The sequence below is a fragment of the Aulostomus chinensis genome, chromosome 4, assembly GCF_037954235.1.
Source record: "Aulostomus chinensis isolate RoL2024-O1b breed Wild chromosome 4, RoL_Achi_v1.0, whole genome shotgun sequence".
Taxonomy (NCBI): domain Eukaryota; kingdom Metazoa; phylum Chordata; class Actinopteri; order Syngnathiformes; family Aulostomidae; genus Aulostomus; species Aulostomus chinensis.
The window spans coordinates 20,354,051-20,376,042 of NC_141323.1; positions in this window are offsets into that span (position 1 = coordinate 20,354,051).

The following is a 21,992-nucleotide window of genomic DNA, read 5'->3' on the forward strand; positions in this document are numbered from 1 at the left end:
GAACCAGGGGATTTGTGGGCCCACTGCATCATACACCTTAATGATTGACATCCGCATTGTTTCTGTTGTTTGAGAGGTCACCTTGTACTGTGGTTTTAGGAGGTTGTGGTCTCTATTTTCTGTCAGATCACTTGCACTACGACAAAAAGAGAAACAGGAAAGCTTTTTTTTCTTTGCCTCTCCTTCAAGTCTCCTCTCATGATTCATCTTTTTGCAAAGAGAAGCACATGGAAATTGATTAATGCAGGACCACACTATGCAACTTGTCTTTATCTGTTTAGATATTCACAGCATAATGTAAAGGATGGAGACTATGTGCTGCACCAATCCAATTACTGTCTGGGATGCGAAAGGCTGCCACATGATGGACAGCTCAGCTGCTTGGCGATGAAGGATCTAAAGCTTGGAGCAGGATCTTCAGTGGTGAGTGAGGGTAAATTGATTCTGATGCTGAGAAAGAACAAGTCAGCTGTACTGGAAGCATGTTGAATTAGATTCGAATAGGAGGAGAGGCTGGTGATGAACAAATCCGTTAAAAAAAATCACTACACATTCCTCCAGGTGCACTTAACATGTGTGGTATGAGTCAAAGTGGATATTATCAGCCTGGTAAACAGAATACTGTAGGTGAGTATTCTGTTTTCGCTGAAGATGTTCTTTAAGAAGAAAAGGACATGGGCATGGCTGCGTTTATAGGAAATTTTCAAAGAGGAGACAGTTGGTGGCTGCTGGCGCTGCCATGCGGTGTTGTGCCTTCCAGGTGAAAGCAGAAATATGATTTCAGAGCCTTTTGTAAATGTCCAACAAACCCGATAGCTACATCAAACGGTCTTCTTGGACAAGGATCACAGAAATTGCTGCAATTACAATGAATCATTTTAGATGATAAAAATACAAATAAAGGGGAGAAAAAACCCCTAGTGTGTTCTGCATGATCACAAACACGAAGCATACGAGAATACACAATGTCGCTGATGTGGCAGATAAAAAAAATTGACCTAGCTACTATTAATGAATCACAGAGCATCAGTAGCAACAGTTTACAACTCCTGCTTGTCAGCACTGTACAACCTACTGTGTTAATCTGTAGTTCGGTCTAAATGTGATCAGAGGGTTAGTTTAAGGTTGGTTAAGATTCTGTTTTTCAGTTACAGAATACAGTTACAGAACATCTGGACTTCTATGAAATGTTTTGCATGCAATGGGATGAATTATCTATCAATCATCACTTCTCAAAATTAACCAAACAGATGAATGAACTCAATGCAGAACCAAAAGCCAGTAGAGCAGGTAAAAAATCTTTCTCATGATGTGGCAATGAATATGTAATGAATCATGTGATGTTAATAAAAATGGTTCTTAAAATATATAGTAGGCACAGCACAGTCTCATCTGTACTCAGGCTGCTTTCTGCTACGACCATGTTGACAGTTTCCTTCCAATCTTTATTCTTGACATTCTCTGAATTCATTTGCCCTATTGATAGAGTCTTTTTATGTCATTTAATACCCATGAGAATTTTAAGGGCGATTCGAGAAAAGTCACATTAGTGTTGAAGCAAGTGAAGTTGCAAGATTCATTTAAAGCACAAATCAACATGGAATTCATCTAATATACACTCCTCTATAAGATATTACTGGACCAAAAATGTTTACCGAGGCCCCTGTTTGGGAAAATATGATCAGGCTGTGCCGAATTTTGTTTCATTTCATTTTATTTTAATTCATTTTACTTTATTTTTTCACATTTACACTTGCCAGGATTGTTTAGTTGAGAGAACAGTCGGCCTTGATGAGAAACATTAAAACCACGTACTGTCTGTGCAGGTTTGAGACAGAGGCGGCGCCTTCAATAGGCAGACCAGGCGATCGACATGGGCGACGTGAGGTTGGGGGGGGGCGCCAGCGAGCATTTTATATATATATATATATATATATATATATATATATATATATATATATATATATACACACACACACATATATATATACATATATATATATGTGTATATATATATATATATATATATATATATGTGTGTATATATATATATATATATATATATATATATATATATACACACACATATATATATACATACATATTTGATGCACTAGTGAAAGCGCTTTATGAATAGGAAATTTATCTCAGCTTCACATCTTCTGTATCAAAGTTTATTTCTTGAGTGAAAATACTGTACATACCTCTCCAGATCTTTAGACAATAAAAGCTCACTTTATATGGTAACATTTTTCAACAGAACACATATCTAAGCCATTAAACATACAAACATTTCCCAAAAAGTACCATTCAGGATTTAGTTAAGAGTTAAAATATTCCTGAGGATCCAACCATTCATACCTACGGTCAATTTAGAGTATCAATCAGCCTCGTCCCCTCTTGATGTCTTTGGACTGTGGGAGGAAGCTGGAGTACCAGAGAGAACCCACGCAGGAACAGGGAGAACATGCAGACTCCACATAGAAAGATCCCGTGCCTGAGCTGGGACTCGAACCCGGAACCTTCTTGCTGTGAGGAGACCACTGCACCACCATGCCGCCGATGACTGCTGTTGTTAATACATAAAGTAACTGCCCCCCAAAATATTTTGTGCTGTTACTGCTGTGTTGGAGTAATCTCATATTTCCTTCTTAGACTGTTGTTAAAATGTATATGTGGATACTTTAATAATTATGGTTTAAATTAAGGTTTATCTCGGACATTTTCCCATCCCATTTAAGATCTGTTACTTTTTGAACATCAGACATTAATTTTAAAACTGTGGCTGCCAGTCAAAATTCTCTCTGTCATGACATGAATATGAAATGAAACTGAAGTACATACTGGGCAGACTTGGAAAGCATCAAATTCAGATTATTCATCTTCCTACTGCTTTTTCCTTGCCAAGAAACATGTTTATCATGGCAATCTTTCTATGGGCAGACCTATGATATATATTTGGTGTTCCGCTGAAGAAACTGTAAAAGCCAAATTCCACATGGATGAATACAAACAGCATGGCAGCATATCTTTGCATGCCTTGTTGATTTTGCTACACTAGATATATTATTCAGGTTGACCAGAACATGTTGTGTTTCATCTCCCTATGCCACCTATGAACAAGGATTCAGGAGTTCGGTTTGCCCAGATTTATTCAGCCCTGGTTAATTATAGATGCATGTTTTCAAGGGTATAAAAGATAAATTACCGGTTAAAAATATTATATTGGGCAAAGCTTAAATTCAAATCATTGTAGCCTACTTGCAAACTCCATAATGGTTAAAGTTTCCATTTATGTAGGTCTTGCACTCAGCAATCCATTGGGCTAAGATATCTTTTACCCTTAATTTTGATGTATTGTATCAGAGGAAGTAAGGCAGACGGAGTAAGTTCACTTTTTGTCAAATATGTGGCAGATGCACGTAGAGCCTCGGGGCTATCTGTGAAATTAAAAGCCATGGGTGACAGTTTGATGCTGTTTCTCAACATGAATCTGAAGGGTTACACAACGGAGTCATTCATTTGGGATGCCAGATCCATTATGTGCATGAATCATCTGCATGAAGCATTTCCATCACATTTGCTTCTAAGGCTGAAATATGTATTCTGTTTTCCATTATTCCTCTTTTCTCTCCCACATGTGAAAATGCTGGAGGTTAACAAAAGAGAATGTTCAGTGACGTGAATAAGTATTGGTGTAATGTAGCCACTTATTTGTGCAGGATTATTTTCCAAATAGAGATCCTATTCTAGGAATCCAACATACATGTAATATATATATATATATATATATGTGTGTGTGTGTGTGTGTGTGTGTACACACACACGTCTACACATACACTGGTTCAAGTAACACGTCAGGAACGGAAGCTTTTCTGTATCTCTTAGCAGTGTCTTCTCCAATCATGCAAATATTCAAGTGTTCCTAAAGGATCAATTCTTGGCCCTTTACTCTTTTCGCTGTACACGTTACCACTGGGTCAGGTCATTTGCAACTTCAACATCTCTTTTCATTTTTATGCAGATGATTCTCAAATCTGCCTGTCTAAAAATCCCTCAGACCTCACCTCTGTTAACAATCTCACTGCTTGTCTTGCAGACATTAAGGCCTGGACATCCAGTTACTTTTTAATGTTAAAAAATGCTAAAACGGAAGTGACGGTGTTTGGTGGCGGGAGGGTGTCATCTCTGCTGTTTGCGGATGACGTGGTCCTCTTAGCGCCATCAGGCCACGACCTCCAGCTCTTGCTGGTACAGTTTGCAGCCGAATGTGAAGCAGCTGGGATGAGAATCAGCACCTCCAAGTCTGAGGCCATGGTCCTTAGCCAGAAAAGGGTGGTTTGCCCACTCCGGGTCGGGGGGGAAGTCTTACCTCAGGTAGAGGAGCTTAAGTATCTCAGGGTCTTGTTCATGAGTGAGGGTAAGATGGAACGGGAGACTGACAGGTGGATTGGGGCGGCATCCGCAGTGATGCGGGTGCTAAACCAGTCCGTTGTGGTGAAGAGGGAGCTTAGCCAAAAGGTGAGGCTCTCAATTTACCGGTCAATCTACGTTCCAACCCTCACCCATGGTCATGAGCTTTGGGTAATGACCGAAAGAACAAGATCGCGAATACAAGCGGCTGAAATGAGTTTCCTCCGCAGGGTGGCTGGGCTAATGATATATTCAGAACACAAAACGGATCCAAGATGGACAAAAAACGCACTAATTAATATAACACAAATAACAAATCCCGTACTCCCACCCTCCCCACTGTCCCACTGTCCTCGCAGTTCCAGGTGTGTGTGTGTGTGTGTGTGTGTGTGTGTGTGTGTGTGCGTGTGTGTGCCTGTGTGGGAGTCCTACGATTTTGATCCGCGGGAAGTCCCCGCTGCTCTGTTGCAGGGTTACGCAGACCTCCCCGACGACGCGTTTGGCAAGTACGGTCCCAGCCGTGAGGAGACCGAACCATCTGCAAGGTCCTTGGAGTAATCCATCGAGTATCCTTCTCCAGGTACTTTCCACAGTATAATCCAAGCAGTTTGGAAAGCCCGCTACGCCAGCCGTCCAAACGCTGTTTCACTCTCTCTCAGTCCCCGTCACTCCCCCCTTCCCTACGTCACTTCCCCTCATTTAATAAAAAGAACAGATGAAAAACTCAAATAAATAACTATCCGGCTTTACCCATGCTTCACATAAACAAAACAGTCAACTGACATTAACCCTGGCCCAGACATAATTTGGGAAAAATAGAGGAGGACAAAAAACACAAAGGAAAACCCCTCCCTACCCCAGATCTGTGGTCCGGACTACTGGTGGCCCACTATAAGGGATTTGAGTCCTTCTGGGTCATTCACTTAACGGATCTGGGTTAACGAGTCTTTTGAGTCACTTGAGTCAGTATCACCAAGAGCCTAATCCTAGATGACACACAGCCCAAATGCCTGCTGATGTCACTTGCCCCGAAGAGCAAGGGGACTCGTTGATGAGAGCACTGCAGGACAGGGACAATAATGTAGGCAGAAGCAAAGGGATTTACTTTTATATTTTATTTTTGTATTAAATCTAAGAAAAAGTCTGTCATGTTGTGAAACATGCCCACGGGCTTTCATTTTACCAGCGTGATTGTTTCATTTAATGACATCACAAAGTCATGTGAACACACAGTTTTCCTGTGTAAATTTGGAGGTGAAAAAGATGCTTCATTTGTAGCTACAGTCTGAATTCTAGAATTTTGCATCAGGTGTAACCCATCCAACCATCCATCCATTTTCGTCCGCTTATCCTATTAAGGGTTGCATTCACACTCACAGCCATGCCTACGGTCAATTCAGGGTATCCAATTAGCCTACTGCCTGGGTTTTCTACAGAGGAAGTGCCACTGACCCACTCAAGTTTGGTAGCCCAAGTGTGCTATTATGGAAGAGCCACAGATCCATTTGCAAATACTGGCACCTAGACTTCTGGCTAAAAGTTAGACAGATGGTCTATTTCCTGTGCTTTCTGGTCATCGATGGATCAACCTGCACCTTTCTTCATGCTGCCATATATTGTAAATGTATTGTGGTCATACTGTAGTCCTGTTGTCCCTGTTTACCCTTGTCTTAGTCTTGTTTGTGTAACCTTTCATACGAATGCTTCTGTATGATTGTTAACAGGTCACACTTGTAAATGAGCCTTTCGGACTCAATGTGGTTTTACCTGAAAAGCACGAATTAGAAAAAATGGTAGATCTACTTTAAAAAGGTTATAAGGTTATAATGAAAGTTACTGATTACTGAATTTGTTAACAGAGCCTAGTGGCAGCAGCAGGTGTAGGTCGAAAGGGATCCCGGTGAACAGAGACGACAGACTCGCCAACCCTGGGTTAGTAAAAGGATCTGAGTGAAAGATCTGAGTGAGTCTGAGTCAACCCACTTCTAATTGAAACACTGCCAAGTGAGTGGCTACAACAGATTTCAGGAACATCTCTCTCTCTCACAATCTCTGCCTCTTTCAGAGTTCAGTGATGCTGGTTCGCCACTTTAACATTTTATTGTGCGTTACATTAAAGGTTGGGGTCAGTGAGCAGATCTGAGCTCAACAGCAGCAGAAAAATCCCATCCCAATACACCACCTTAGTTTATTCCATGCACATGCATATGTCCCTGTGGGTGGGCAGAATATCCTCCTTGACCATGCTGCTTAGCATGAGGCCCCTTTCTATTGTGTACAATCACAGTAGCAACAACAAGCAATCAAAAATCGAGTGTTAGCGTTAGTTCTGTCAGGCCGTGGTAGTCAAGCGCTATTGGCTTCCCGTCTATCAATCACACTGATCAATCAGCTGATCTACAGCTGCTCCGCATCAGCTGATCAAATCCCTTGCCTCTGATTGGCCCCTCTCAACTTAAATGTCACCCGGCCTCAGGTCCCGCTCTGCTAGCTTCTGGCTATGCTGCTCTGCCCGCTGTCATCGCTGCTATCTGCTGCTATCTGCTGCTATCTGCTGCTATCTGCTATCTGCTGCTGCTGCTATTTGTTGTACAGTTGCTCCTGCTCGCAACTTGCTACCCTCCACCTCCCCAGCTCCACCTTGTCGTGTATACATGGCATAGTTTGTTCTATGTCATGTTGCTGCTCTGTTCACGGGGGTATGTTTGCTCTTCCAGTCTTAAACTGGGAGAACCTTCCCTCACGCTGCTGGTCCCCTGTTTCATGGTGCTCATGAAAAATTATCAGGGGACTCCTCTGAACAGAGCCAAACCGCCAATTTGTACTATAATAAACAAATCAGGCTCATTATCATCTCTTGTGTTTGTTGATGTGAATGGACCTGACAGAAGTGAATATGAAGCTGATCGTGCTGGAATATGTTAATGAATTTTAACTTTTTTCAAGTTTATGTGTCAATGTCATCTTTGTCAATCATTTTTTCCAATAGCTGATATATTTCAATGAATTGATCACTTGTGAAACATACTGAATTATGCAATAAATAAATGAAAATAAGCAATTCGGCAGTGTTATTAATACTTTGACAAGATGGCACCGCGTGAGTGGCAGCGAATTGCAGCAGCTCTCTCATCTTTCTTTTCTCAATTAGTGCTTTTTAGTATTTATTTCTCTTTTTCTTGTTTTCTATCCCTCTTTATGAAAACCCTATGCGATGGCATCGCAGAACTCGGCATTTCAATTCCGTAACATTTGCAGTGACACGTCTTTGAGTCTTGTTTTTTGGAATTTTTAAGTCTGCCCTAGGTGACCCCTTCAGCCATGGCTCCATTGTTTTCTCCCAGGAGTAGCTGTTAGCCTTCTGACACTCTGGGCTAATTTGCGTTGAAATGTCAAAGATTCCGGCGGAAATTACAAGGAAGAAGAGAGGCTGCAGGGCCACAGTCAAGCAGAGAAAACGGAGGTATAAACCATACATACTGGCCCGTTATCATGGGGAACATCCACTCTCTCTAAGGAGATGGACAAGCTGTTGGTGCTGACAGGGATGCAGCGAGAATACAGGGAGAGGAACCTCATGTGCTTCACAGGGACATGGCTGAACCAGGACATACCGGACTCTGCTGTCAACCCTGGATTCACTCTTGTGTGCATGGACTGGAAAGTGGCGGAGAGTGGCAATAAGAAAGGCAGAGGTTTGTGTGTGTTTTTTAATGACAGGTGGTGTAACCCTGCGCACATCACTGTTAAAGAACAGCTCTGCAGGAGAGACATTGAGCTGCTAGCAGTCAGTGTTCAGCTATACTGCATCCTGCAGGAGTTTTCACAAGTTATTGTTAGAACTGTGTACATCCCGCCATCAGCTGACATGGCTGCTGCGTGCAAGCGCTTTCACTGCAGACCAGACACCCAGACGCACTCATCCTCATCTCTGGGGATTATAATCATGCCTCCCTCTCTGCCACTGTCCCGAATGTCACACAATACTTGAACTGCCATACAAGGGACAATAAAACTCTGGACTTATTTATGCATGGAGACCATGGAGAGGATCGTCCTCAGCCACTTCTGCGCTGTGGTGAGCTCTGCGCTGGGCCCGCTGCAGTTTGCCTATCGTCCTGGCATCGAGGTAGATGATGCCATCATGCTACCTGTTGCATTGGGCCCTTTCTCACCTGGAGTCCCCCAGGAGCACTGTGAGGGTCATGTTTTTTGACTTCTCCAGTGATTTCAACACCATCCAGCCATAACTGCTGGGGGGAAGATGGAGGAGGCCGGCGCGGACCAACATCTGGCTGCTTGGACAATTGACTACCTATCTGACAAACCACAGTACATGAGGATGAACGGCTGTGTGTCAGATGTAGTGACCTGCAGCACGGGGGCCCCCCAGGGGACAGTGCTCTCTCTGTTCCTGTTCACTCTCTACACTGTGGACTTCAACTACAACTCCGACCTCTGTCACCTGTAGAAGTTCTCTGATGACTCAGCCATCACTGGCTGCATATCAGAGGGGGACGAGCAGGAGTACAGAGGGGTCATCACGGACTTTGTGGACTGGTGTGAGCAGAACCACCTGCTGCGGCCTCCTCAGTGTGCTATGCCATCGTGTGCTCGGAGGAGACAGAGACAGGAAGAGACTGGACAAACTGGTGAGGAGAGCCAGCTCTGTCCTGGGCTGTTCACTGGACTCCATTCAGGAGGTGGCGGACAGAATTATGTTGGCCCAAGATGACATCCATCTTAAACAACACCTCCCACCCCCTGCACCACACTGAGGAGACCCTGAGCAGCCTCAGCTCCAGGACTGCTGCACCCTCAGTGCAAGAATGAGCGCTACTGCAGGTCATTCCTGCTTGCAGCTATCAGGCAGTACAACTGCACACTATGAACACTGACATTCACATATCTGTTTTTTTTCAGCAATGTGTAGTTATTGGTGCAATAACACATTCCTGTTTTTCATACTTGATGTAAATATTTTCTGTAAATCGTCCAATATTAATGTTAATATTTATTTTAGTTTTTGTTTGTTCCTTATTTCATAAATACTTTTCTTTCTCTTAATTTATATTATCCTTTCTTCTTTCCTCTGTAAAATGCTGCTGCAACTGCCAAAAGTCCTCCTGTGTGGGATGAATAAAGTATTCTTATTTTTATTCTTATTCTTATTCTTATCAGTACTCACATCCAGAAAGATGGAGACATATGTGAAATCAGCAGCCGTGCAGACAGTCGAAACTTCTGTTGGCGAATCAATAAAGACTCAGGAGAAGTTCCTACATGAAGGATGCAGTCGGTGCTCCACTCGCTACAGGGTCCGGCACAGGCAGGGCACCATGGGACTGTCCACTGCCGAAATACACACTTGGTTGCCAATCAATAGAGACATGTATCTTACCATAAATTGGAGGAGAGAATTGGCTCTGGTCATTCTGTGGAGGCAAACAGAGAAGAATAACTGTTCTTAGGTTCATGAAATCCTCTGGACAACACAGGAGGTGGAGAATTCTTGTTTCTCTGGGAGCTACACTTTCCTACTTTTCCTCCATCGGCATTGTCGTGATCTGTGATTCCCTTCTGCCACATTACCTGCCGCACTCCTACATGTTGCAGAGCGTGACCCAGGAAATGCGGATATCTCTTCTCGCACCATACAACACATACACAGTCAATGTGATTTACAGCACAGGGCACTTGTATTGTGCGTCCTATTTGTAGGGGTCTCCGAACTGCATTTTATTATTTTCAGCTACCTCTGATTTTTTTTTTTTAAAATATGACACATACAGGATTGATCAGCTGTGAGTGTTTTGTCATATTTGTTCTAGCTAGCTTGATTTCTGATCTCTATAAAGATTAAGCAGAAAAGCTTCAAGTGGTCATCGTCAGTCTTCACCTCTTTCTTTTCTCCGCACAATCCTGCACACATGCACACGATCACACACCGAGAGAAACGAGCTGAGGAGAGAAGAGAATTTGAGATCCTACAGAATGATAAATCATACGAAAGATGACTCACACTGGGCTGAAATGAAACAAGCGCTCATACATTTAGTAGATAGATGTATCTGTTATTGCTTTCAGCAACTGTCGATCAGACCCTAAATATTCACAACACATGGACATGGTATTAAGATGTACCCTGAATGATCCAATTACAAATTAGCAGCTTTAAATATAAGTATGATGACACTCAGGACTATTAAAATATACTCAGGGAATTTTAAAATCTGTGTATTAAAATACAGTATACTTAGAGCGCTATACAGAATGGTTACGTTGTTCAGGAACATGCCAGACAATAGATTCTCTTTACTTTTAAGACTGATAGAAGTGAAAACCACATGAACAATTAAAAAAAAAAACATACAGATTTCGTTTCTGCATGATTTGAGCTAATCTTAATGTGCTGCTTTTTATAAATAGGGATTTAAAAAGGGAGGAATACATACTAATTAAAATGTTTGCAAATTGAACTCTTTGGGGAAGGTTATTTGCATGAAGGGCAGGGAAGTGAGATCTGTCTGTCTGTTGATTAGATAACTCGAGATGCATCTTAATGTTGTGTAAAAAAAAAACCTCACTGAGCAAGTCTGGAACGCTTTATTTTGCATTTCTGGAAAAAAGGGAATTACCTTGAAAAAAAATCTGTAATCACTCGTGTGAATCTACCAGTGGCTCTACAAATTTCACCTACTCCCAAAGGCTACTGACTTTAAATAAACTTCAATAAGGCTTTAAGAGCTGAATCATACAAAGCTCAGAAGGAAAGCGCAAGAAAATATGATACACCAAGCTGCTTTTCTGAGTAAGAAAACCAGAACTTTTCTCACTAAAGTGTAATTCTGACATATTCCCCCATGTTCCCTCTGCTGCTTAGTTGTCACATTGATTTCCTCTCACTTTTCATGTCTTGCTCGCTTTTGAAAAAGTTTGATGCCATTAAAATGTGGTTCATTTAGGAAACTGGATGCATATACAGGCGATATGCTTCAAAGACGACAGGAGAGTGATATTCCATACATTTGATGGACTGTACTGGACTTCTTTGGAAAGAAAAGCAGCTCTTTCTTTCGGAATTTGGCAATGTCCTCTTTTAGCAATCAAGCATCATAAAAAGGATTCACAGTAATGACTTTTCATCAAAAGAGTGATGAATTCCTATTGTTTTATCTATGAAATAACTGCTCATCATGTCATTTCAACCCATACATACCTATATGTTCTCTAGCCAACATTTAGTATGAGATAACCAGGGACAGATGCACTGGTAAAGCTGCTATAATGACTTCCCAACAATAGCCAATGCACGATAATTTAGTATTTCTCCTGAGTAATTTTTTTTTCTAAAGCACATTGCCAATTGGGCATAAAAAAGAAGGAAAAATGGAAAGGGGAGAAGAAAATTGCACAGCACCCCGTTTTGTTGTCTGGTTGTTTACACAGGACTGCAGAGGCTGTAAATTCTAACGAGCTGAAGCATATTGGGCATCATCTCCAGCACCCATCATTTCAGAAATTGACTCAATTTACCGCTCCCTGGGGTACAGAGTTCATTGCCAACAGATCCCTTTGCATTGTCACTTTGGGGGTGACACTCAGAAGACCCATAAACAACCAGCCTCTACATTATCTTAAGTGTAGGTCCCTGGACAGTAAGCATGCCTCCTAAGCGATATAAAGGGAAATAATATTTTCCTTACCAAAGCCTGTTTTCTCGCTTGAAGTTGTTGTTTCTTCTGTCACATGAATCTACACATGCAGCAATGTGGACATGTTTTTGTGGTATGCGTAGAAGTAAAAACTGTCATGTGTGGCAAGCACATCTTTTATCAGGGCTGATTATTCATTTAAATATTTGCATGGACATTAAGATCAACAGCTGAGACTTACAGTTTGATCATCCTGCTTTTCATTTGAGCAGAAAAATATCAATCTCCATGCAACTCACTGACAGAAAGCTCTGTAGTTCATCTATTTCCTGTTGAGTTACAAAATTAGATCTGAATTTAATCTTCCCCATCAAAAAAAATACACTTAAAGAAATATATATATATATATATATATATATATATATATATATATATATATATATATACACACACACACACAGACAGGAAACCCAGACCGCCCTCTTCCCTGGCCACTTCCACCAGCTCTTTCTGGGGAATCCCAGGGCATTCTAGACATATAATCCCTCCAGCGTGTCCTGGGTCAGCCCCGAGGCGTCCTCCTGGTTGGACATGCCTGAAAAAAAAAACAGGGGAGCAAACTCATTTCGGCCGCTTTTATTTGCAATCTTGTTCTTTTGGTCATTACCCAGAGCACATGACCATAGGTGAGGGTTGGAACCTACATTGACCGATACTCGAAAGCTATGCCTTTTGGCTTAGCTCCCTCTTAACCACAACAGACTGGTTTAGCACCCGCAACACTGCGGACAACACTCCGATCCACCTATCAATCTCCCACTCTATTCTATCCTTGATATGAAAAAGATCCCAAGATACTTCAACTCCTCCACCTGAAGCAGGATCCCCCCCAACCTGGAACAGGCAGTCCACCCTTTTCCAGCTGAGGACCATGGCCTCAGACTTGGAGATCCGGATTCTCATCCCAGCCATTTCACATTTGGCTGGGAACTGCCTCAGCAGGAGCTGGAGGTCTTGTTTTATGGAGCTAAGAGGACCATGTCCATGTCGTCCGCAAAAGGCAGACAACATCCTCCCGCCACCAAACTGGACAGCCTCCACCACCCCAACATGCCTAGAAATACTGTCCATAAAAGCTATGAACAGAAACATTGAAAAGGGCAGCCTTGGCGGAGTCCAACCCTCACTGGGAACAAGTCTGACTTACTGCCAGCAACACGGACCAGGCTCTCATTCCTTCAGTACAGAGACTGAATGACCCTTCTTCCGGGGCCATCCACCCAATACTCCCGGAGTACCCCCCACATGATGCCCCTGGGAACATGGTCATAAGCCTTCTCCAAATCCACAAAGGGCATGCCCACTTGTTACAACCCAAAAGATGTAGAATGAGCCTAGGGGTAAATAAGGGAAATAACTATGGGTGAAACAAGGCTAGCCAGCCATTCATTAAAGGCAGCAGAGTATGCAGCAAAAAAAACAAACAAAAAAAACAAAGGCTCTCAGCCCAGCATACATCCACAAAAAAAAGAACAAAGTTTAACACAATGCCTGGCTCTCAGACAGAGCGGCAACCACCAGCTTTAAAAAGCTTTCAACAAGATCAACAACAGAACAACAACCACATGCGACAGGTCTGCATATGGGTGAGATACAGACTGCCACGAGTGAAGCACTGACGGCTCTCTTAACATGGAGAGAGGATGGGAGGCGGGCCCAGGTGATCAGTTAAGGGAGCACAGCTGGAGCAGTGGAAACAAAACAAACAGTGGAGGCAGAGCACAGCCGAGGGAATCCCGGTGACATCACAGGCATTCCCCTTCACCGCTCCAGCAGGCGACAGGTGATGAGGCGGTGGAACCAAAAAAACAGTCGACTAAAAACACACACACATACACACTCAAAATGACCCCGGATCCAGGAATCCGTGACACCTCCCCACCTAAGTTCGAAATCATGTTTTCAGAACAACAACAACAACAATACTACATTCTAGATAATGCATCTGCAATTGTTTTTTTCTGACCCTCTTTTGTGTTTGATCACCAGATTGCAGTCCTGAATAAGCAAAGCCCAGCACATGAACCTCTGGTTATGATTATACATGCGCAAGAGGAAGATGATTGGATTGTGGTCGGTGTAAACAACCAATGGCAGACAAGACGAACCGATGTAGACCTCAAAATGTAGAGCCCACAACAATGCCAGTGTTTCTTTCTCCATGGTCAAGTATTTAAGCTTGTGACTGTTAAATTTCTGAGAGAAGAAACTGACTGGATGCTCCACACCATTTGGATCATCCTGCAGTAACACCGCACCAGCACCGACAGCGCTAGCGTCAACCTTGTCTTTCAACGGCTCTCCAAAGTCGGGAGCAGCGAGAATGGGGGCAGGACAGAGGAGAGATTTAACGTCCTCAAATGCATGCTGGCACTCCGGAGTCCAGATGAATGGCACTTTGGGACTGGTGAGACTAGTGAGAGGCTGTACTACAGTAGAGAAGTTTCTGCAGAATGTCTTGTAGTAACCTGACATACTCAAAAACCTGCGAAGCTCACGCCGATTGGTAGGAACTCGGAACTCTGTGATGGCTCTCACCTTCTCCTCAATGGGCCAGACCTGCCCCTGCCCAACCTACCCGCCCAAGTACGTCACAGTGCCCTTCCCAAACTCACACTTGGCCAGTTTAGAGTGAGGGAAGCGCACACGAGACGAGAGAACACCTCTCTCAGGCTGTTGACATGCTCATGCCAGGAAGATGAAAACACAATGAGATCATCCAAATATGCATTTACATTGGTCACCCCAGCCAGAACTGTATCCACCAGCCGCTGAAACATTGCTGGAGCGTTACCCAACCAAATACCATTGTGGTGTACTGCAAAAAATGATCAGGGGTTACAAAAGCAGAAATCTCTGACGCGCACGCTGTCAGGGGCACCTGCCAGTACCCTTTAAGTAGATCTGGCGTGGTTACAAATTTAGCAGCACCAAGTGCATCAACGCATCTTCCATCCATGGCAGCAGGTACGAATTGGGCACAGTTACAACATTTACTTTATGAAAATCAGTCACGAAGCATGGGGTACCATCTGGTTTTCCCTCTAGCAAGCTGGGAGAGCTCCACGCAGAGGAAGTGGATTTAGCTAAATTGTTTTGCAGCAGATACTCAAACTCTTTTCTCATTAATTCAGACTTTTTGAGGTTTACTTGGTACAGATGCTGCTTGATAGGATGCATGTTTTCAACATTGATGTCATGCTTGATCACGGTAGTACGAGAGGGCACGTCACAGAACAGACAAGGGACTTCATGTATCAACACTGTTTACGCAAGAAAAACTTGCGTACGCCAGGATAGGTGCTCACATTCAGATGTATCAACGTGAAAAGTTCGTTGATTCTTGCGCTTTCACGCCAACTCCATAGGTGCCGTAGAAGTTGGTGAAAAGCCGATTCTTGCATTGACTGCACTTTAGTCCGTTGGCAACGCTGTGTGGCGGTGTTTGGTAACTGACATTATTTGACAACCGCACATACATCAGGGAGCAGAAGGACTTGCTCCACAATTCTGACGAGTGGCTGATGAGCCGGACCACAGACTATCCTCCTGCAAATTTGTGAGGAGCTGCGACTGGCGCTCCAGCGCAGAACCACCAGGAACCAAGCTGTGCCAGTGCCGACACTGGTGCTGAGCTCGGCTTCTTGGCCACTGGCTCCTTCAAGCGAGAGATGGCGGACTGTTCCAGGGGGAGCCAGTCGACCCTCAGCCGGGCCATGCCCTGGTTGGTGGACCTGATCATCCGCCTCTCCTGAAGGTACATTAAATTCCCTTACGGTGCGGTTGAACAGGCCAATATTGAAGTGCAATTTGCAGCAATAGAGTTTCCACTCCATCAATGTGCAGAGAGTCATGAGGCCAGATTAATTTATTTTATCCACTAAACGTTCCAGAACATTTATCAGGCGGTCGAGCCGCTCATTGATCCATGTTATTCCCCTAATAATGTCCTCCTGTGACTAGACCGCCTGTGTGAGGACCCTCCCACTGGATCTGTGTGGGCCGGAGGATACGTCATATTTGATCACACAGCTGACCCACTGGGTCCGGGTGGGCTGGAAAACCATCCGCCGCTTGTCAGCCTGGTGCTGGGGCCAGGGGACGGGCTGGCCCAAATGCCGCTGGTCCTGGCGGATGACTCTGAGCCGGCGGACAGGCTGGCGCGGGAGCCGGCAGGGATGCTGCATGTCAGGGGCTTGGCTGACGGATCAATTTCTGTTGAACATTAAACATATTGGTTTATTTAAATGGACAATTCTTTGAATTTGTTGCATTTACATCTGTGGCAAAGCATGTGGAAATATTGCATAAGAAATGGAGTTGCCACTTACCCTCCAGGCTCTTGGAGTCAGCACAGGTGGCGGCGACAATCCCCCCCACACAGGTGCTGCCCATGACTGCTGCCACCCGCTGCTCAAATTCCATCAGGTGCCCCTCTCCCTGACCCCTACCTGTCTGGCCGGCTCTCCTCGGGAGGGCAGCTGTATGCCACTTGACCTCCACCTTGAGGTCCGACCACTTTCTTTAATCTCCGCGGGGGTGCGTTGCTCCGAACCCACCGCGTTCACCCTCTCGCACACCTTATCCCAGTCACAATGGGTTTTTTTGGACTGACACCACTGGACAGGCTGCCAAACAAAATCTGCTGTCTCTCCTCAACTTCCCTGACCAGCACCTCCAGCTCGCACGCCGTGAACCTCTTTTTCTTTGACATTGTATTGGAAGCGCAGAAAGTGGAGACCCTATTTAAATAAATGTGCGTATTTATAGGTGGGTGTAACGTGGGAGGGCCCGGTCACTCCGACCTTCGCGCTCAAATCCATGCTGATTGGGATGTATCAAGTAATCGTGCGTCGATTCCGGCGCTCGCACCAATTGATACATCTGGATTTTTTTCTGCGTGCGCAACTTTCAGGATTCTTGCGACCGCCTTTTTTTTTAGTATGAGATCCATGTAAGTAACACAACTGATTTTCCTCCAAGTGAGGACGTTTTTCGGGCAGTAATTTACGCATGGCCGAATTGGATGACGCGCAGATGGAGAGAAAGGGCGCGCCAAACTCATCCTCATCTTCCCGGCTGGAGGGAGAAACGATCGCAGCAGCACACGCGGAGGACACAACAACAGGCAACTCAACACGAGAATGATACGGCTTTAATATGGTAATGTGACACACTCAGCTTTTACGCACATGTTCGGGTGTGCTCGCCACATAATCGGTATCACTCAGCACTTGTTTAACAATGTACAGACCACAGAAATGCACTGACAGAGAGGAACTGTGAGAGGGATTGACAGTAAAGCAAGGACTTTATCTCCGACTCCAAACTTATGAGCCACAACGGAGTGCTTGAAACGCCTTTTCATCTCCGACTGGGAGGAAGAAAGGGCGAGGGCATGAGCATGGTGTAACCGGCCACGAAAGTGACTGACATACCCTAACACGCTCTCTGTGGACGATTCCGCAGAGAGAAACTGCTCTTTTAAAGCTCACAAACAACAGGGGCGGTGTCCAACACTTCGACCTGCAATGCTGTTCCCCATTAGCATGGATATCCCCCGGATCGGCAGGGCTGGAACAAAACAAATAGCCACAAGAAAAACACCACTTATCAGTTTGGATCGTAAATGCACAACATGCAACGGACACGGAGCTAACCCATTTCCACCCCCTGCAGCACTGTACTGTAGCTGTAAGCTGACGCAGATGAGAAAGGCAGTGAAAGAATGACAGGAGCATGCAGTGTTCCCGCAAAATTTGAACTGAGTGCTGATCGTCTCTGAAATGAACGGCTTATAGCACAGATCACAGCACTCCTCACGCCTGAGAAAGAGTGTTTCACCGCAGCCGGTGCTGATTAAGACTACACCTTTTGGTTTAGTGGCCTGCGCTGCGGGTGCCGGTGGGTTTTGCTTTTGCCGTTTAAAGTCCGAACACTCCGCGGTGAGATGGCCGGGCAGAACAAACGCAGTCGTTCATAGGAACATGCAGCGGGCGCTCTGTTAATGTTGCGCGGTACAACAGGAGCAGAGCGAGGCTGATCAGAAGAAAGCACAAAGGCAGGAGGAGCAACCCTGTGAGTTAACACATACTCATCTGCCACCACAGCAGCAGACAAGAAAGTAATCTTTTGTTCATTAAAATAAATTAACATGTGCTCAGGAAGGCTTCTCTTTAATTCCTCCATCAAGATGAGCTCACGGAGAGCAGCAAACTAAATCACGCCACACGCACTCAACCAGCGATCAAAATGATTCCCCTTATCCCTGGCAAACTCCACATATGTCTGGGTTGAACTCTTCCTGTGGGCTCTAAACTTTTTCCTGTAAGCTTCAGGAATGAGCTTGTAAGCCCGCAAAACAGGGGCTTTTGCTTTACTGTAATCTCGGCTATCTTCAAGAGAAAGTGCAGACACAACTTCCAGGGCTTTGCCAAATTAAATTTGTAATTTACAATGCAGCAGCACAGGCCAGATCCCTGTGGGCCATTTTAAAGTGGCTGCTAAGCGCTTAAACGCATTCAAGCAAGAATCCACCTCGTCTTCTTTAAAAGCAGGAACCAGGGTGACATACTTACTGATCTGTAAGGTGGGCTGTGAGGAACTGGTAGGAGGAGCAGGGGGCGTGACAACTACAGCGGCCTGTCTCTGTGAGTCGAGCTCAAGCAACTTGTACTGGGTTTCTATCTCAAGCTTTTGATTTGCAGATGGTGGTCTAGTTCAGCCAGTTGGGCTCGTTGTGAAGCCTGATGAGCTCTCCCTCGCTCCTCAGCCTCCATTTTGAGGCGAGCGAGGTGGACTTTTAAACAGGCACCGTCCCTTGTCTCCAGGGAAGACGGAAGTGACTGGGGGCTGAAAACAGGAAGTGTGTAAGGTGTTTCAGGCACCTCCTCAGCCTGCAAGTCTTCACCCAGGGCTGCTTTACCATTCGTCTCCTTCTTGGGAGTACTTTTAGTCTCACCTCGCAAGCTACCTACAACGCAGGCGCCAGTAACACCAGGAGGAGTAACAACACTATCACCTGGAGGTGTTTCAGGCACCTCCTCAGCCTGCAAGTCTTCACCCAGGGCTGCTTTACCATTCGTCTCCTTCTTGGGAGTACTTTTAGTCTCACCTCGCAAGCTACCTACAACGCAGGCGCCAGTAACACCAGGAGGAGTAACAACACTATCACCTGGAGGATCCACACCAAAACCAACAAAAGAAGACCTTGCTGAAGCCAAACAACCCCTGATTTTGTCAGGTCACTAGCAGTCAACACCCTAAGATCATTTTCATTATCTGCCCTGGCACCTGAATTTAAAGTGAGCCACAACATCATTTAAGTCATGCTCATTCAAGCCTCTGCAGATGATCCAGAATGCAGCAGCACGTCTAGTCTTCAACCATCCCAAAAGGGCACATGTCACCCCACTGCTGGTTTCTCTTCACTGGCTTCCAGTGGCAGCCAGGATCAAATTCAAGGCACTTCTCTTGGCTTACAAAACAATCACAAGAACGGCTCCAGCCTACCTGGAATCCCTGATCCAGGTCTACTCTCCTTCTCGCCCACTACGCTCTGCATGCAAAAGACGCCTGGTGCTTCCAGCCCAGCGCTGCTCCAAATCTCTAGCCAGACCCTTCTCTTCTGTTGTTCCCAAATGGTGGAACGAACTACCGAACTCTGTGCATTCTGCTGAGTCCCTTTCTACTTTTAAGAGACAATTGAAGACTCAATTGTTCAGAGAGCACTGAGGCACTTAACCTGACTCTTCTCCTCTTTGTCCTGTGGGGTAGAATAAGTCAGAGGGTCCAAGACCCACCACTTAGTGATTATGTAGCACTAACTGTGTTGTGTCATGTTGTATGTTTTTCCAAAAAAAAAAAAAAAAGGGAGGGGGGGCGACACTTCTTCTGCCACTAGATGGCAGTACCTGTGACCAAATCACAACTGAAGCATTTTTGCACTTCCTCTGGGTTTTTCCTTAAGTCTGAATTCTTGCTTGTGTTGTACATGGCTTTGGACAAAAGCGTCTGCTAAATGAAATTGTAGAATTGTAGAAGTCTTTCACGTGGCAGCTGTCTAACAGCTCGAGGGATGGACTCTGAACAAATTCAGCTAGGCTAAACAATGCTATCTTAGCCATGTTACACTAAGCACAGAAAGCCCAACAACACACAAGTACTGCACACAACTACTTACAAGGAAAAAAAAAACGGCAAAAAAAAAAGCCACCTACATTACACAAATTTTGGACCGGGACAGGCGAAGTAAACTTAATGAAAAGATCCCAGATGAGCCCCACTTGTTACAACCCAAAAGATGTAGAATTAGCCTTGGGGTAAATAAGGGAAATTACAAGGTGTGTAACAAGTCTAGCCAGACAGTTTGCCGGAACTTTTTTGGAGCTGATCAATAATCATCCTCCATGGTCTCACTAAACTCCTCCCACGCCCGAGTTTTTGCCTCAGTGACTGCCATGGCTTCACAACACTTTGTCCACCGATACCAGTCAGCTGCCTCTGGAGACCCACAAACCCTATAGACTTCTTTCTTCAGCCTGGCAGCTCCCCTCACCTCTGGTGTCCATCAGAAGGATTGAGGAATTACTGCCCTGCCTGGCCCCACCAGTCTTGCGGCCGCAGCTACCACCTCAACAATGGCAGAGCAGAACAGGATCTATTCAGACCCAATGTCCCCCACTGCCCCCTGGATGTGGTCAAAGCTCTGCCAGATGTGGGAATTAAAGATCATCCAGACGGGTTCTTCCGCCAGGCATTCCCAGCAGACGCTCACTACTTGTTTGAGCCTACAAAGTCTGTGTGGCTTCTCAAGTGGTGTTGGGCACATAAGTGCAGACAACAGTCAGGACCCGTTCCCCGACCCATAGGTGCAGGGAACCCTTTAGTCCTCCGAGGTGAACCCCAACATACAGGCAGAGAGTCTAGGATCTATGGGAAACCCTGCCCCAGCCCGCCACCTCTCACCCGGAGCAACTCCAGCAAAGGGGAGAGTCCAACCCCTTTCAAAGGACTTGGGTTCCAGAACCAGGGCTATGTGTTGAGATGAGACAAACGATATCTTGCCGGTAACTCTCAACCTCTTCCACCAGCTCTGGCTCCTTCCCGGTCAGAGAGGTGACATTCCATACCCAAAAGGCCAGCTTCCATAGCTGGGGACTAGACCGCCAATGTCCCCACCTTGTACTGCTGCCTGATCCACAAAGCACCAGAACCTTGTGATTCCTCCTGCAGGCTGGGTATACTGCCTCTTGTCATGAAGGGTCTTTTGAAACATCCTATGGGTTGCCCTTTGGTGCCAGTGGGTAGCCCCCAAAGGGCAACCCACTGGCACCAAATTTGGTACAGAGGTGCAGGGTGAGAGGTTTTAAAATAGTGCAAAGTTGAATTTTAATCAATTCAACTGAAGCAAAACATTAATATAAGATTTTGAATTTTGTGGCTTGTGTATATGGGAGTTATTGACATAAATGTGTCTAAAAGTTTGAACCTAGCTAATTGTACCACCAACGGGTGGGCATGTGTATTTTCTGATGTATGGTGGTCCGTACCTTTCCTGAAAGTTTCATTTCATAGCTTTTACTGTTGTAGCCCTGTGGTTATTATTTCATTCATGTCTATGAGGAGATTAAAATGCATATTTATTATTTCATTTCTTTAATACTGTAAAATCCATCCATTTTCTACCGCTTATCCTATTAAGGGTTGGAAGGGGGGCTGGAGCTTATCCCAGCTGCCTTCAGGCAAGAGGTGGGTGTAAGTCTGTTTACAATAAAGTAGTAGAGCACAGGTCGGTAGTGATCAATAGTCATAGCTGGGCCATTATTAATTTATAGGTTTTTAAAAGCCAGTACTTTGAACATA